The sequence below is a fragment of the Galleria mellonella genome, unplaced genomic scaffold, assembly GCF_026898425.1.
Source record: "Galleria mellonella isolate WM207_F2 unplaced genomic scaffold, CSIRO_AGI_GalMel_v1 utg87, whole genome shotgun sequence".
Lineage (NCBI taxonomy): Eukaryota > Metazoa > Arthropoda > Insecta > Lepidoptera > Pyralidae > Galleria > Galleria mellonella.
Genome location: NW_026442166.1, coordinates 4,069,597 through 4,088,175, shown reverse-complemented (window position 1 = coordinate 4,088,175; position 18,579 = coordinate 4,069,597). Strand labels below are relative to the sequence as shown.

The 18,579-nt window shown below is 38.8% G+C and overlaps 1 protein-coding gene across 6 annotated transcripts in view; it reads right to left on the bottom strand.

Moving 5' to 3' along the window:
• Positions 1–18,579, bottom strand: part of LOC113510427 (protein madd-4) — a 496,544-nt gene that overhangs the window by 435,013 nt on the left and 42,952 nt on the right. For 5 of the 6 annotated variants that reach the window (XM_052902081.1, XM_052902084.1, XM_052902085.1 and 2 more), the window contains exon 2: positions 11,144–11,170. The exons of the other annotated variant lie outside the window; for it this stretch is intronic. The gene's annotated coding sequence lies outside the window, so the exon portion shown is untranslated. The remainder of the gene's footprint in view (positions 1–11,143; positions 11,171–18,579) is intronic. 6 annotated transcript variants of the gene reach the window in all.

Below are 18,579 nucleotides of genomic sequence, written 5' to 3'. Positions count from 1 at the left end.
TTAAGTTGCATAAAGAAATTATAATAAAAATAAAAAAATATAACCGAATTGAGAACTTTCATCTTTTTGAAGTTGGTTAAAAAAATAAAAGTTCTCATTAAATAGCATATGTCCTTCAAACATTAACATTAACAATTAATTAAAATAAATTCACTCTTTAATATTAGTTTGATAACACAGTTAAATCTATCTACTTACATTAAACCTAGAGGTTAAAACGATCAGTAAATAATTGTTTAAAACCTATTAATTTGTTAATTTACTAACGGCGTACTCCGTTTTATTGAACCCCACTTCATGAACTTGATCCTTTCACTACAAAAGTATCCAATCATTGTTTTATTCAGAACAGAACACTTCATATTTATTTACGTAAGCAATGTTTATTTCTTGGAACAATTAAAACGGTATTCATTAAACAATAAGAGGTGGGTGCCCCAATTACCCCGCGCCGTGGCACTTGCAATAATTTTGCTAAAATCCCGTAGGAAACGACCTCTACTATTGTATCCCCTTACCGGGAAATGCTAGAAGGGGTAACTGTATATGGACGGGCCATACAGTATCGTTCATTTTTGTTTTAAAATATTAATTTATTAATGAGACGTCAATGTTAATATTAAATACTCTTTATTGTTTCCTACATAACTTAATATTGTAGTTCATAAAAAAGCAACTGTAGTTGTGGCAAATCAGGTACTTTAATTGAAAAGCTACTAAATTGATTTTGTTAAAAAAAACAATTATGGAACAAATCTGAAAGTATATCCTTTAACCTAAAAAATAGAATTCTCCAAATCGGTGCATAACCGATAAAGTTATAAAGAAAACTACCTCCTCCCGTTTTAAAGTCGGTTGAAATGTAGTAAACTTAACAAAACTAAATGACGACAATATAAATCATGAACAAGATAATTCTGAAAAAATAATAGACTCCCTTATCGCTAAAATTGATAAAAAAAATTAATTATTCCTCGTAGATACTACTGGGCCTCTATATTCGATTTTTAAGATCGATTTGTTTAAGATACATCGACTTAAGATCGATATAAAAATGATCAGAATAAAAACAATCTAATTTATTCTTAATATTTTTTAAGAAATTTTATTTTAAAATTCAAAATATACGTGAAAAAAAAATTCAAATCGATTTATCAATCATTACTTTACTACTAGATCGAATATCTCGATTCGAATTAATTCGAAACATCTATACGATGCTCATAAAAGAAGCCTTACATGATCACTTGAGACAAAAGTCATCGGTTGAAAATCGTATCTTCACCCGCATAATGTTATCTGGTAGATGTTACTTAGCAATAAGACCTCTTGTACTATACTTTTTTTTTATTGTGTGATAATGGAATGGCAGCCCCGCCTGCGCTATCGGTATACGCTGGCGGGGCACCAGTGACGGTTGATAGGTGAGGATGAAAAAGCAGGTCAGTTAGCCAATCGTGACGAATTCTACTAGAATTAATCACGATAGTTTCCAGGGGGAACCGCGTGGAGGTCGACCTGATAGGGTGTATTGCTAGTTATAGGGAAATCAGACCCCATTACTAACAATCCCTTTCCCCCCCTTGTACTATACTATACTTACTGAAAATCCTTCAACAATTCATGTAATATTGTTACAATTATGTAATAAATATATATATATAATAATGACGGCATCATTATACAGTCGCACATTTACATGTAAACTTGTTTCTGTATATATTTCTCATTAAACGTCAATTTAGCCATTGATTACTGGATGGCGTGATACTAACAAGTAATCGTGTGGCTATAATAGTTGAATTTAATACGCAATACATATGTCATACATAAATTATAATGTACTCATGTATATTTATTACAAATAGTAATTAAAAAATAACACTTGGAAAATATAATTTTTTTTCATGAGAAATAGCGAAAAAAAAATTTTTTTTATACAACTTTGAATGGAATGATGGAAAGTGGTTACCGTCGCCTATAGACATGAGCAATACCATGGACATAACAGAGTATACTGTTTCGCCCATGATACCCCCCATGCGTTGCCATTCCTGAGGACTCAGGTGTTATTCCTCTGTACCCAGTAAATTCACGCCATATCCCACCCTTCAAATCGAAACACAGCCATGCAAACGCAACTGCTTCACGGTTGAAACACGAATGGGACAGAGGTATCCAAGCAATCGAATTTTGTACAAAGTCTCCCTCTGGTGTATATAATTGTATAATATGTAAAAAATATAACTGTATTTCCACAAATTTTGTTGTTTATTTAAAAAACATAAACATATATAAGAAATACTTAAAAATACTTTTATGTGTAAAGTTTCTTAATATTTTTCAGTTGTTATTTTATTATAATTATTTTGTTTAATTCCGCTACCATTAGTATGTGTGTGACTGCCAACACTAGAAGATTGACCACCACTCCTACTACCAGAAAATCCACAACCTTCCATATTAGCCATCAAAATCCGACTGCCATTTTAGTCACGCATGTTTTGCGATGCGTGTTTCACCTCTAAACGAGGCATCTTCAGGCAAATCATCGTAATTAGATCGCTGCTTGGAGCCTAGTGTTAACATAGCTCCCAAACTGCGAAAATTTGCAGTTTTTTTTTTAATTTTAGATTAAATCGAAAAGGTTTACCGATTTGATAGTCAATTAAACCTTTTATTTTGTAATATTGATGACTTTCCGAAAAAAAATCACTATTTTCCTTATTATATATATGTACAGCTCATTTTTTACGTAAACAGAATTTTTATAACGTTTTTCATTTTCAATTAACTTCAAAAAGAATGAGGTTCCCAATTCGGTTGTAATTTTTTTATACTTTTTACCTCATAACTCCGTCAGTTCTAAACTGATTCCTTTTTTATCTGAAAGGATATCCTTACAATTTATTTATTTGTTTATATTTTAAAAACAATATTATTTATTTATGTATATAGAAAGTAAGACCGTAAAAAATACAAATTCCCAATTTGTCCAAGACGATACTAAAATTTTCAGTTGAATTCTCTATTTATTTATATATATATATATATATATATATATATATATATATATATATATATATATATATATATATATATATATATATATATATATATATATGATTGATGAAACATCAATCCAGGATATATTTGTCTCTGATTTAATTTTATTCGAATACGATTTCAAACTCACTTGAAACTCGACAATAAACTTGTTAATTAGTAGTTGCCCAAGTTAATAGTCTCATATAAATTTGCAACGGGCCATCCTTCTCGCATACTAATTGTATGAAAGTTCTCCCCCTCCTTCCCAGTAACATTACACATGTTAATTCGAAACAACAAGGACGCGAATGGTATGCCAATATATAGTATTGTATCACGTGTGATATAGTACTATATATAAAGGCCGTAAGATATTGCAACATTCGAAATTCCCTGTTATGCGTGAAACTGAACAATTTTCATATTATCATTTTTTTTTGACGGGTGAAAATGGTATGGTAACCCCGCCTGCGCTAACGGGATACGTTGGCGGAGCACCAGTGAAGGGTGATAGATGAGAATGAAAACAGGCCAGTTAGCCCATCATGATGAATTCATCAGGAATTAACCATGATAGTTTCCAGGGGGAACCGCGAGGAGGTCGACCTGGTTGGGTATATTGCTAGCAATGGGATTCTCAGTCTCCATTACTAACAATCCCTTTCCCCCCACAATTTTCATATTATCATATTAGCTGTTAAGTATACACTGCTAAATATAGGCTTTCCCTCTAGACAGTCCCCCTCCCCCAGGTAAACACCTGGGGGAGGGGGAGGGAGTTACCAGTAGTTACCATACTTTTTTTATGCAACTTAGAATGGCAAACAAGCTGACGACCCACCTGATGGAAAGTGGTAACCGTCGCCTATAGACTTGAGCAGTATTATGGGCATAACATTTTAACGGGCGGGTTGACAATCCCAGTTAGTTAAAAGGAAAAGGGATTGGCAGTAATGGGTATTAGTAGCCCTATTACTAGCAATATCAAGTCGACCTCCTCGCGGTTCCCTTGGAAACCACCATGATTGCTTCATTGGTGAACTTGTCACGATGGAGTAACCGATCTGCATCATCTTTTTTTTTTATTTGTTATTTTTTATTTTCATTCTTTTATCTCTTTTACTGTGTTACACAGTATGTTTTTTTTTTTTGTAATTTGTGTGTTGTAAGTAATGTAAATAAATTATCTATCTATCTATCCTCACTTATCATCCCCCACTGGTGCCCCGCCAGTGTATACCGATAGCGTAGGGTTAGCATTCCATTATCATTAGTGACATTGGGAAATCTGTAAAGCTCACCAAAAATATGCATATATATATATATATTACAAATAAATTATCATCCATTAAAAAAAAACAGTTAGCCTTTGGTGATGTTTTAAGAGGGACGCTGCTACCCATCCCTTGACCGAGAGGTGGTAATTGGCTAAAATAAGGAAACTTAGTAATTTCCTTAGCCGCCTCTTACAACACCCACGGGAAAATGAGGAGTGGTCTTTTCTAGTGTTATTAGTAATTAGTAATTACAGGATTACTAGCTAGTAATTATTCTCCTGCAATGTGGTTAAAAATGTTCTCCCAATGGCGCAACACAACCGCAGCAATTCAAGTTTCAAGATTCACTCGAACACAAACGTCCCTCACATCGTTTCTACTAGTTTAACTAGCTCGTGTGTAAACTTGCTGTATGATTGATGAAAATTCGTATCAACAACTTCCATACAAACTTTCATACACTATTTGATGAATTTTTAGATAGATAGATAGATAATCTTTATTACCGCTAATAAAATTTTCAAAAATCACATAAAAAAAGAAAAAAAAAATCAATTCATTTTGCTGGTAATAGGAGCCGCCTCTGATGTTGCTATTAATGTACAGCTCCAGCGAGATGTAGCTGTATAGCGCTGATTTTCAAGCGGCCCCTTAACTCATTTACTTTTAGCATGCGTGCGGGTCGCCAATACACATTTCCCGGATGGGAGACTCAATACGCACTACACATTGCATACTTTTATGCTTTATATACTCATTGGTTTAATTATGCTCTTTGTCTGTCAAGTCTGTAAGAGTCAATTTAGTATGTTTGTTTGTTGATTAAAATTGAAAACATGAATGGATTTACTACGAAGCCATCTTAACGAAACAGTATTATTATCAATCTTACTAGTTTCTAACTAATACCAAAATACCAGAGGGAGACTATGTACAAAAGTCGTTTGCTTGGACACCTCTGCTCCATTCGTGTTTCTACCGTGAAGCAGTTGTTTGCATGGCTGTGTTTCAGTTTGAAGGGTGGGATATGGGGTGAATTTACAGGGCACAGAGGAATAACACCTGAGTCCTCAGGAATGGCAACTCATGGGGAGTATCATGAGTGAAACAATATACTCTGTTATGTCCATGGTACTGCTCATGTCTATAGGCGACGGTTGCCACTTTCCATCAGGTGGGCCGTCAGCTTGTTTGCCATTCTAAGTTGTATAAAAAAAACCACTCGCGAATTCACTAGTGAAATTTAAGATTGACTTTACAGAATAACTCTTCTTGTTACGATTTATATTCATTTCCAACATTTTCGGATTTTCGCTATTATATACATAGATGCGTTGTGCGTGTCCCGGTGTGTAAATTCACAAAGAGCGAGCTTAATTCTAAAAGAGTTCTCTTCCAGCAACACCCAAAATGGAAGGGAGCATTAATGTCAGCGGGTAGAGCGGTAATAATTTTTTTAGTTTACTTTATTTCACTCTTTATTTATTCATTTATTTTATTTTTGCTTTTGAATTCCTTTAATCCTTACTGATACCATAAATATATTTATATATTTGTTTATTATAATACTTCTGGCGTTGTAACGACATGAAATTTGACATAATATAGGTATGTAGATAAAAAAAGGACTTAGACTGTCTTTTATCTCTGTCACGCGGACGAAACGATGATTTATTTGACAAACAATTTTTTTGTCATTTTCTATTAAAACTTGACCTTTCTCAAAGTGTGCCAGAGCCAATAATCTGTGCAATTCCGGTCGGCCTATCATTCAAAGTTTCTCAAACTTCATTGTAGACTTGACAGTTCTATATTTGTCAGTGGTCAGTCGGTGGAAGCGAGTTTCACGAGGGGCAGACTCGGTGTGGCCGTTTCCTTGAATAAGTTGGAATATCGCGATAAGGGATTAGAGTAACGACAACACGCAAACATAATATATTAGCAACGGTATTCTGTAAAATTTCCCACTTCAGTTCGCAACACTTTTCGCTTTCGCTCAATTTTCACCATTTTAATACCATAATTTTGGCAAACAAGTACAGCTTGTCTGTTGTAAATCGTCGAATATATAAAGTGATTATTAGAAAGAAAAAAAAAATATTCAGGTAGAATTGTGTATTTTTATTAGAACAATGAAGGACAAGACAAATAGTGGTGTCGAACAGTATTTTTAAAATTTGTTAAAGTCTATATATATCAAAATATTTCCAGCCATCATTAACATTGTCTGATGACAAACGGTCATTATAGCCTATGGACGCCTGCAATACTAGGGACATATGCGCTTGCTAACCAAAAAAAATCTTTATTCGCCCTTTTTGAAAAACCCTATACTATAGTTTTTAAAGAAAAACAGGGAGCTCATTCTACAGCCTAAACCTTCGCGGGAAGAAACTCCTCTGAAACCGTGCTGTACGGGGAGAAGGGATTATTAGTAATAGGGATTAGTAACCTCATTACTAGCAATAAACCTTATCAGATCGACCTCCTCACGGTTCCTCTTAAAAACCATCGTAATTGTTTTTATTATTATGATGGGCTAACTGACCTGCTTCTCGCCAATGTATACCGATAGCACAGGCAAGATTACCGTTACATTATCATCCAATAAAAAAACGCATTGTATGCCGTTTAGGTTCTAGCGTCTAATGATGAATTCCTTGTCGATGGCGAGCAGTTTCAATTTTGCTTAATCTTAATTTTCATGATTTATTATATAATATTAATAATAATTGATAAATGTGGAAGAAGCGAAAGAGGTTTGTTTGAATCGAAGCATTCGGCGTTCCATTGTTTCTGCCTACCCTAATGGGAGACAGGCGTGACAAATATGTATGTATGTATTAATAATAAATCTTTTTATTGAACCATATTTATAGATAGATAGATAGATAGATAGATACTTTTATTGTTTCCTCCAAAAGATTACAATAGTAAACTTATTATAAATATAAATAATTACAAGAAATAATCACAATGAGAAAACAATGGGCGACCTTATCGCTAAGAGCGATCTCTTCCAGGCAACCTTTGGATGGAGAGGAGTAATTATAAACAGTTTAATAAGATTACATATAGTCTTGACTTCTGAACTCGCGTTAACTGAATGTAAATTCAACCGCGTATTTCAATTTAGTTCCATAAATACAGATTAACATCAATTAACAATATATAAAAAACAATATTTATCTAGTAATATGTATGTGTATATGAAAACTAAAACTATGTCCTACAACCTCAATGGTCGCGTACTGTGCGGTTTCAGAGATATTTCCTCCCACGAACAATCAGGTTGTGAAATGAGCTCCCTGCCGAGGTTTTCCCAAAAGACTACAGCATGGGGTTCTTCAAAAGGGGGTAAAGAGGTTTCTTCAGGGTCGGTAACGCGCGCGTAATACCTCTGGTATTGCAGGTGTTCATAGGCTACGGTAACCACTTACAATCAGGTAGGCCTTATGCTTGTTTGCCACCTCAGTGGTATAAAAAAAAAAAAGTTAGCATCGATGGTAGCACACTTATTCAAGTGTACTACGTCGCCATCTTAACGAAATAGTGCTGTCGTCAATCTTACTTCTTTCTAGAATACCAAATATAAATCAATCGCGAATTCACTAGTGAAATTCAAGATCGACTTTACAGAATAACACTCCTTGTTACGATATATACCTACAATTTTTAAGATAATTTTTAGTAAGAAGCGAATGATATCAACACCGGACGTGCCCCAAAATTGGTCCACTACATTACTTTAAAAAACAAAACTTGTGGCTGTAATGTGTCAACGGACGACTTTCAAAAATTTCTAATGGATCAACGCCACTTACCATCAGGTGGGCCGTATGCTTGTTTGCCACCTCAGTGGTATAAAAAAAAAACGCTATAATGAACTCCCTGCCGAGGTTTTTTTAAAAGACTACAGCATGAGGTTCTTCAAAAAGAGGCATAAAGAGATTTCTTTAGGATTAGTAACGCGTAATACCCCTGGTATTGCAGGTAACCGCTTACCATCAGGTGGGCCGTATGCTTGTTTGTCACCTCAGTGGTATAAAAAAAGTTACAATGTTTTTATTAACGATGTTGTTCTATATCTTCTGATAGTACAGTAGCCATCTTTGTGAGATTGAGCAAACATATTAGATGCACTACAAAAGCGAGGCAATCCCAATCCAGATAGCTCTCTGAAACCATTATGATATTGGGTATTGTCCGAGACTTGCATTCAGTTGACATTTACCAATTTAGATGCACAATTATGCATGCAAATAACTTTGTACAAAATTAATCAACATTGAAATATTTTTTATTTATTGCTCAAACCGTATATTTGTTTTTTTTTTTTTTCATACAACTTAGAATAGCAAACAAGCTGGCGGCCCACCTGATGGAAAGTGGTAACCGTCGCCTATAGACATGAGCAGTACCATGAACATAACAGAGTATATGTTTCGCCCATGATACCCCCCATGCGTTGCCATTCCTGTGGACTCAGGTGTTATACCTCTGTACCCAGTAAATTCACGCCATATCCCACCCTTTAAACCCAAACACAGCCATGCAAACACGACTGCTTCACGGTTGAAACACGAATGGGACAGAGGTACCCAAGCAATCGACTTTTGCACAAAGTCCGTATTTATATAAAAATACATGGAACAAAAGATTGTGTTCCATAAAAACACTGACTTCGATTGTAATAAAAAGAAAGATTTATTTTTATTAAAAAAAACTAAACTGCTAAATCTATATTAATAAGATTTCAATGTAAGCAATCTGTAAGTATATTATTTTAAATAAAAAAGTAATTTTCCAAATCGGTTCGCAACTAACGTAGTTATGAGGGAACAAACTTTAAAAAAAAATTACAACCGAATTGAGAAACTCGTTCCTTTTGAAGTCTTTTGAAAAATAAACTTAATGATACATTACTATATTGTCATTCGGCCAACTTTAAAAAAAAATAATCTGACTATTTTAAACTTTTTTTGTGCTAAATTATTATGTACCATTATTAAAATTTAAAAAAAAAATCAATAAGTATTCATAAGTATTTTAATGAATTTGTTTACCGTTTCCGACATTTGTTTCGACTTCATCCAAATTTTCAAGGCAAGTACGAAGAAATTAATTAGATATAACAAAATTAAAGTAAATAAAACAAAATTAATGGAATAAAAGTATGAAATTAATATTTTTTTCATATTCATTTCATTTCAGTACATCGACAAATAAGATACTTTTTTTATATCAAATCATAAGGGCAAGGTCGCGACTTCAAACATACTTATTGTTTGTTTCAACAGAATCGTTTAAAAAAGTACCCAAAATTAGAATAGAATAGAAGGAAATATTTATATGGTGATAACAAAATTCTTATTGAAAAAGTAAACAATTCGATATTCAAAATAATATTAAGTATGCAATTTTTTTTTTAATCATCAAATGGACTGTACAGTTGTTTGCTACCTTTGTGGTAGAAAAAAAAATTAAACTAGTAACAATTCAAAACATTCCATCAATTAATTACTTTTTATTTTTTACTATTATTATTATAATACTATTAGAAATTAACAGACTTTATTCTCAAAAATGAATTATTGGTTTGTTTACATTTCCATTACTATAAATTTTCACGGTACGTATTTAAATTAGGTACTTTTAATTTCAATCCAACGTAACAAGTTTGTGTTGCCATAATTTATTTTCGTGCTCCCTGAACCCTTTTTAGGGCCGCGGCCATGAGAAACAATATAATTATTTACAATTTCGACTTCGATTAGTGGGCGGTTGGATGTTACACATAATACACCCTTACAGTTTCAAGGGTACTTAGGTTACATGAAACACGCGAATCAAAGGGTTGCAAATAATTAGTTGTATTGAAACTAATTTAAAGGGTGATCCGGGTAAATAGTTAAGGGTTAAATTGATAATTGGATATATATATATAACTTTGATGCATTCAGTACAGTGTCAGTACTAAATTAATAAAGTCGAATTTAATGGAATAATGTTATATTTATATATAAATTCAACCCTTTTTGTAGAGCTCTACCTACCCTTTTTGTAGTATTTAGTTAATACATGCTTGACACAGGATGTTTATATTTTCAACGAACTTCAAAAGGAAAACTCTCAATTAGGTTGTTTTTTTATGTTTGTCACCTCATAACTTCTTCACTTTTAAACCGATATGGATAATTCTTTTTTTTACCTGAATGGATATACTTACGGATTAGTTCCATTGAAATTTTATCAAAATCGGGTCAATAGTTTTATTTTTAATAAGAAATAAATGAGTTTTATCATATTTGATGTCAGTTTTTTGTAGGACACCATTTTTATTATTAATTATCAAACTTAGTACAATGGAGAAAGACTAATGAAATATGAATTAAACTATAGAACTGTTTTACCAGTTTTCCAATTCATTATTATTCAATTCCTCATAGAAATTTTGTAGTTATCAAACGATTTCAAATCATAGGCAAGAAAAATATCGACATTATTAGAAAAACACTACTCTTCCACAAAAAAATGTTATAATAAATGCCTGCCGTTTTCACCGATTAAGGCAAAGGTTATTTACTTAAAGGTTTTTAGTAGATACCCACTTTTCACTATTAATTTTCAACAATTTTCTAATTGATTGCACGAAGAAGACGAATGTAAATAACTTTTGAAAACTTTAACCGAGCGAAACCGGACAGGTGTTTATTATATAACCTTATTTATGGATTAGCGTAAATGTTATTTTTTTTTAATAATTTCAATATAGACAAAGTTTCACCAAGTATTTACAATCACAATTATGATATTACCTTAGATTATTGATCCCCACTGCATACCTGACGACAAAAGATTTTATAATGAAATAATTTTTAATTAATATTTTGTAATTAATGTATATTTTAAAAATAATAATAATAGTTTGTATAATTAATAATGTAACTGTAAATTATGGGTATATGGTATACCTGAAAATAAAGATTTATTATAATTATTTTATTTTTTAATTTTTACCTAAATTCTCATCTCTCCTCTTAAGGAGAGGAGATGGCAACAAGTATTTTTATTATAATTTTATAGATAGAGCCTCAAGCCACAAAAACGAATCAACTTTTTGTGACTCGTTTTTATCAATATTCTGTTATTATTATTATTATTTTATAAATAAAATGTGTGTTTACGCATTAAAAAGATGCAGAATTTATAAGACAAAATAAATATAGAAGTTATAAAACAATCACTTTTAACTATTTATCACGCAAAGTTGTATGAAAAAGTTGATATGTTTTTCTCGAAACATTACTATGGGAGACACTCTGTCTATATAATCTAAGGATATTACTTCTTTGTTATGCATATTAGTTTTATTAGAATATTTATTCTAAGTTGCATGTAGAAATAATAGACTGACATATATTATATATTTATTGTCTTACTAATGCCTGCCTATATGTGCTACCAGTTTTGTATGGCAAGTTTTTCTTTTTCTTGTTTTCTAAACTTGTATCTTTTAAAAAAAAAAAATATTATATATAATTCACAATATTTGCAAACTAAAACAATTTAAAAGCTACATTATCAAGGTCATTAGATTTAATTAATTATCATCATTATTTCAGCTATTATCTGTCCACCGCTGGATATACGCCTCCCCCATAGACTGCCATAAGGAACGATCCTGAGCCACCTGCATTCACTGACTCCCTACAATGCATTTGAGATCGTCACTCCATCTAGTGTGGGGTCGTCCTACAATGCGTTTGCCCGAACTGAGTCGCCACTCGAGTACCTTTCTTGCCTATTGATTGTCGATTCTTCAAGCTATGTGACCAGCTTGCTTCTCCTTCTATCTAAATCATATATTCACAAAACTATACCTGTAGCATTGACTAGGGGGAAGGGATAGTTAGTAATGGAGACGTTAGTTCCCATACGCTATCAATATACCCTATCAGGTCGACCTCCACGCGGTTCCTCCTGGAAACTATAGTAACTAATTTATCGTTAATTTCGTCACGATGGGCTAACTGACCTGCCTTTTCATCCTCACCTATCACCTATCACCTGTCACTGGTACCCACCAGTGTATACCGATAGCACAAGCGGGATTACCATGTCATTTTTATCTATTAAAAAAAAAAGCATTGACTATTCGATAATTCATTTACATCACGCTACATACAATTTCAAACATTGGAGTTTAACCTCTAAGGATACACGTGAAAGTTAATTCGTGGTTTTAGCAATGTCAATATTGTGGAGTAAATAGTCATGTAAATCACTTCTACAGATGTAGGGATAATTAGGTTTGAAGGGCGGCATTATTCAAAAGTTACTTACTAATGTAAAGGGAGGCTTTGAACAGAGTTCGTGGCAGACTCGCCCCTTGTCGCGTTAGATTCTAATTAGTGTTTCGATTCTCTATTCGATTCGAGCTAATGATATTTGAACTGTAATATTAGATTTTTTATAATCGATTTTTTTTCTGTATATATCATTTTCTATGTGTGTGTGTGTGTGTGTGTTTTTTTATATAACTGATATTTTTCTTTATACTTTTCTTTTTTTTTTTGTATCGTTCTCTATGTGATTTTTTTTTACAGCTGTCGTTTTTCTATATATTTTTTCTTGTTTTTTTTTTTGTGGGTTGTTGTCTATGTGATTTTATTTATATATTTATTGTTTGTTGACCACATTAAAAAAAATGTCTAGTTCAAAAGACGGACTTACTTACTTACTATATAGCTTTCTCTCGCAGTCAATCTTTAACAAAACAAATGTGATTATGCGGTGAAAAAATTAAAAATTGTTGCAAAATAAACAATTACACGTACGTATCCATATATTTTTTTATACAACTTAGAATGACAAACCAGCTGACGGTCCACCTGATGGAAAGTGGTAACCGTCGCCTATACACATGAGCAGTACCATGGACATAACAGAGTATACTGTTTCGCCCATGATACCCCCCATGCGTTGCCATTCCTGAGGACTCAGGTGTTATTCCTCTGTACCCTGTAAATTCACGCCATATCCCACCCTTCGAACCGAAACACAGCCATGCAAACACAGCTGCTTCACGGTTGAAACACGAATAGGACAGAGGTACACAAGCAATCGACTTTTGATATTGATTTATTACTTTTTTTTATAATTGTAATTTTATTGTATATATTTTTTTTATGTTTCATTCTCTATGTGATTCGAAGTTTACTATAAGTGGCATTTTTCTGTAATTATTTTATTGGTTATTTCTGAAAGGTATATAAATTAACTTTTGCCATGTACTGTAAATATGTAAAACAAATTACCAACAGCGTCAGTTGCTTATAAATACTCAATAATGGAGACCTTCAAGAAAAGAATTTATATATTTTTAAAAGGCCGACAACGAATAGGCAACTCCCCTGTTGTCATTAATATCGTAGAACCGCAAGCCCGTTTGTCGCCCTTACACATAAAAAAAAATTAAAAGATCTTCCCTACATTGTTACACCTCTGTCTCACTCGTGATTTCTTCGCAAGCAGCCATGTTTTTATAACTGTGTTTCGATTTGAAAGGTAGGATACAGAAGTGCCGTTACTGGTTCAAAGGCTTCATGAGTTCCTTGATAAATAAAAAATACCATTTTGAACGGTGTGGACTGCCGTTCGGTGAGCGTGGACTGTAGGGGCGTTGGTTCAGGCTGGAGTGAAACACAGGGATTACTATTCTGAAGCCTCCGGTACCGTCTGAAGAGAGTATTTTTTCTTCTTGTCCTATTTCTTCTCGAGTGTAGTGCGTCGCTGCCCGGAAGCGAATGCCGCTCGACGGGAGGCGGCCTATCTTTATACCCGCCCGCTCGCATGATAACGTTTCCAACTCGCGTTAGCGAATCTGCGCGAGCGGGACGGGGCGAGAAAGAACGAGACGCGTGTCTCTTCAGATCGGTACTCTATAGCGTTTATTTATTGCAATTTACAAGTTCTTAATTCTATTTATTGTTACAATTTCTATTTCTATTCGTAGGTAATAATGACAACACGCAAAGGAATACTTTATTTAACTTACACTATCTTAAATCTATGTAAATCTATATAAAATAACAGAATACAAAAACGATTAAACTAGAGACTTAACAACTATCTATAAACATTGCTATATACAATAATGTCGCGAACATAATCTCCCGCCGCAGCTCTCGTAGCTGGAGTTAACTCGTGTTCGCGTCGCTCGATGTCGATGTGGGCAGTATGATCAGCTTCTTAGTGGGTCGCCGTAGGATGCCCTTGTTCGTCCGCACGTCGACCGCTCGGATCTCGCCGTCTGGTCCAGGGTAGGTTGCCACCACCACGCCTCGCGGCCACGTGTTGCGAGGCAAGGTCCCATCAGCTATCAGGACCAGGTCGTCCATTTTGATGGCTCCGTGTGTAGCTCGGGGCTCCCGCCGGTGTTGCAACTCGGGTAGGTACTCCTTCACCCACCGGTTCCAGAAGCAGTCAGCTAGCCTCTGGCTGGCACGCCACTCCTTGTGTCCCGCCGCGTCGCTCTCTGTGAAGCTGCCTGGCAGTGGGACGCGCGATGGACCGCCCAATATGAAGTGATTGGGGGTTAGGGCGCTGTCGTCGTCTGCCGATGTTGACACGTGGGTTAGCGGTCGACTATTGAGGGTGTGCTCGACCTCGACCAGCAGAGTGTGGAGGACCTCTTCCTTGGGGGCCCGCTCGTTCAACGTAGCGGCTAGTGCGGTCTTCACGCTACGCACCAACCGTTCCCACGCACCTCCCATGAAGGGTGCGCTCGGGGGAATGTAGCGCCACCGGATGAAATGGACTGATGACTCTTCTTGGATGGCTTCCTCGGCTGCTTTCTTCAGTTCGACGTCAGCACCTCTGAGGTTGGTGCCTTGGTCGGACCATAGCTCAGTGGGACACCCTCTGCGGCTTATGAAGCGCCGCAGGGCCATTATGGCGGAGTCCGTGCTGAGGCTGCCGGCGATTTCTAGGTGGACTGCGCGCGTCGTTAGGCAGGTGAAGAGCACTCCGTACCGCTTCTGGTGAGTGCGGCCCACTGTCACGGTCATAGGCCCGAAGTAGTCTAGGCCGGTGAACGTGAACGGTCGTTGATGATGCGCCAGCCTGCTCTGTGGATGGTTGCCCGTTGACGGCTGCGCCGGTCTTGCTCTTCGTAGGCGGCACAGCTGACACCTCTTCAGTTCACTGCGGACGGCGTGTCGTAGGCGCAACACCCACAAGTGTTGTCGCACCTCGTTCGTGGTGATCTCGAAGCCGCCGTGGTGAAGTTTCCGATGCACCCATGCGATGTATAGGCGTACCCAGGTGTGGTTTCCGTCGACGATGGGGGGCTCTCGTTGCTCGGCTGACAAATCGGCGGCGGCCGCTATTCTCGATCGAAGTCGCAGAATGTCGTCGTTGTCTATGACGACCGACAGCTGTATGAGTCGACTGGATGACGGCAGCTGTTTTCCATGTTTCAATACTGCGATTTCGTCGCCGAACGCCTCTTGTTGTATCGCGCGAATCCATAGCCGTCGCGCGCGATCTAGGTAGTGTGTGTCTATGGGGATGAAACACACAGATGGACTATTGCTGTTCTTGATTTTCATCTTCGTCTTCTCTCTATCGGATCGGGTAATGCTATAGACAACTGCGTCGCGTTCTGTAGCTTGTGTACGCGTTCTTCTCCCGTTTCCGCTTGACTATCGTCGCTCGTACTATCTTCACGCGGCCACTGCTCTTCGGGGAGGTACAGGAAGTCCGGCCCACGGAACCATCTATGCTGCGAGCCGAAGTCCGTCGGTGGGTCGCGTGTGGCGTCGTCTGCTACGTTGTGCCGCGTCGGTATCCATCTCCACTCGTTCGTCTTCGTTTCTTCGACGATCTCGGCGACTCTATGCGCGACGAACGGCTTGTATGCGCGAGGACCGGTGCGTAGCCATGCGAGCACGGTGCGTGAGTCCGACCAGTATACTCGGCGAGCGGGCTTCAGGTCGTGTTCTTCGACTGCTGTGCGCGATAGGCGACACCCGAGGACGGCCGCTTGCAGCTCCAGTCGCGGTATCGTGGTCACCTTGCTGAGTGGGGCCACTCGTCCCTTTGCCGCGATCAGCGACACGTGGACCTCGCCGGTCGCGCTTACGGCCCGCCAGTACACGGCACAGGCGTACGCGTCCGAACTGGCGTCGACGAATGTGTGCAGCTCCGCTGTATCGGCCGTGGCTACCTCCGGGTAGCACCGCGGCACCTCCAGCGCGGACAGCCGTCGCACGTGGTCCATCCAGCTCCGCCAGGCGTCCGCTTCCCGTGGTTGCAGCTCGGTGTCCCAGTCGATACCGGTACGCCACGTCTCCTGCAATATCTTCTTCGCCTGTATGGTGATGGGAGTGGCGAGGCCCAGTGGATCGAACAGCGACATGATTGCTCGTAGCGCTTCCCTCTTCGTCGGCGTCTGTTCCCCGCTAGCTATCTGTGGCGGAAGCTTGTGTCCGTTGAAGTTGAAGCCTAAGGTGTCTTCAGAAGGTCGCCATACCATCCCCAGTATCTTCTCCGCGTCGAGTTGTACCACGCTGTCCCCGCCGGTGTCGGAGAACGCGGCGCGCACTTGATGCGAGTTCGACGCCCACCGTTGGAGATAGTAGTTGGCTCGACCGTGGATCTGTGCGACCTGTCTTGAGACGCGTACGGCTTGCTCTTCCGTGTCGAAGCTGGCGAGGTAGTCGTCGACGTAGTGGTTCATGACCACCGCCGTTGCTGCCTCCGGGAACTCTTCCTTGTACTGTTCTGCGTTCTTGTTCTTGACGTAGATCGCTGTACACGGTGACGATGTTGCGCCGAATATGACACTCTTCATCCTATATTCCACAGGTGGACCCTCTCGTCGATCTCCTCGCCACAGGAACCGTTGCATGTCCCTATCTTCTTCCCGTATGGTGACCCGCATGAACATGTCCTTTATGTCCGCCGTGACTGCCACCCGTCGTTGCCGGAACCGCATGAGGACCCCCGGTAGCGATTGAAGTAAGTCGGGGCCCGGCAGCAGCATGTCGTTCAAACTGATGCCCTTCGTCTTGGCTGCTGCGTCGTGCACGATCCGCAGTTTCCCCGGTTTCTGCGGGTTGATGACGGCGAAGTGTGGCAGGTACCACACCCGTTGGGAACTCCGTGGCGGGGCGACTTCAGCATACCCGTTCTTGAGTAGCGTGTCCATTTGCTGTTCATATCTCTTCTTAATTTCTTCATTCTTGTCGAGTTTCCTTTCGACCAGTTGGAGACGTCGCATTGCCGATTCATAGTTGTCCGGCGGCACAGGGTCGTCCTTCTTCCATAATAACCCCGTCTCGTATCCTCCCGCCGGTAACGGACGAGTTTTCTCCTCTAAAATGCGTAGGGCGCGACGTTCTTCTTCATTGTAAGACCTCTTCGGTGCGATCCCCAGCGATTCGAGCGCGAAATGTTGCTTCATCATTTCTTCCATCGATTGTTCCTCTTCATGTGTCGTCACTATGTGGCTGATTCTGTGCACCTGCTGTCTTGTCCTGCCGCGACTCGTACCGTGCAGTACCCATCCCAGGTCGGTGAGTGATGCGACCGGCTGCGTGTCGGATCCTCTTCTGACTTCGTGGGCCAGCAGTAGGTGCCAGTTGTCTTGCCCCAACAGTACCGTCGGTTTGCCCTCTTCATAGACCAATTCCCTCTCTATGTCCCGCAGATGTGGACAGCCCTTGATGACGCTGCGTGGTACCGACTGCGGTGATAACTGCAGTCTGTCCATCGTCCGTGCCCCCACTGTGTATTCTTGTGAATTCCGCCCGCGGATCTTGAAGTAAACACGCGTCGATTGAGCTGCGTTGATCCGTGCCCCGGCCACACCTTCCATGTAGAATGGTGCGGGGGGACCCGTAGCACCGATTCGCTCCGCCACCGTCGTCTCGATGATGGTGCAAGTCGACCCGTCGTCCAGTAGCGCGTAGGTGTCGCACGTTCCCGTGGGACCGGTGACTCGTATCGGCAGGATCTTCAGGAACGCGATCTTGTCGTTTTCCCTTGCCGATGCGGTGACTGCGGCGGACTTGTCCTCGACGACGTGTGTTGTCACTTCATTCTCCGGCTGTTGTCGCGTGGTGTGCAGCAGAGGGTGATGAGTCTGCGTGCACTCATCCACTCCACATCTCTTGCTCTTGCAGGCGTGGCGAAATCTTCTCACTTTGAGGCAACGGAAACACAGCCTATGGGTCTTCGCTAACTC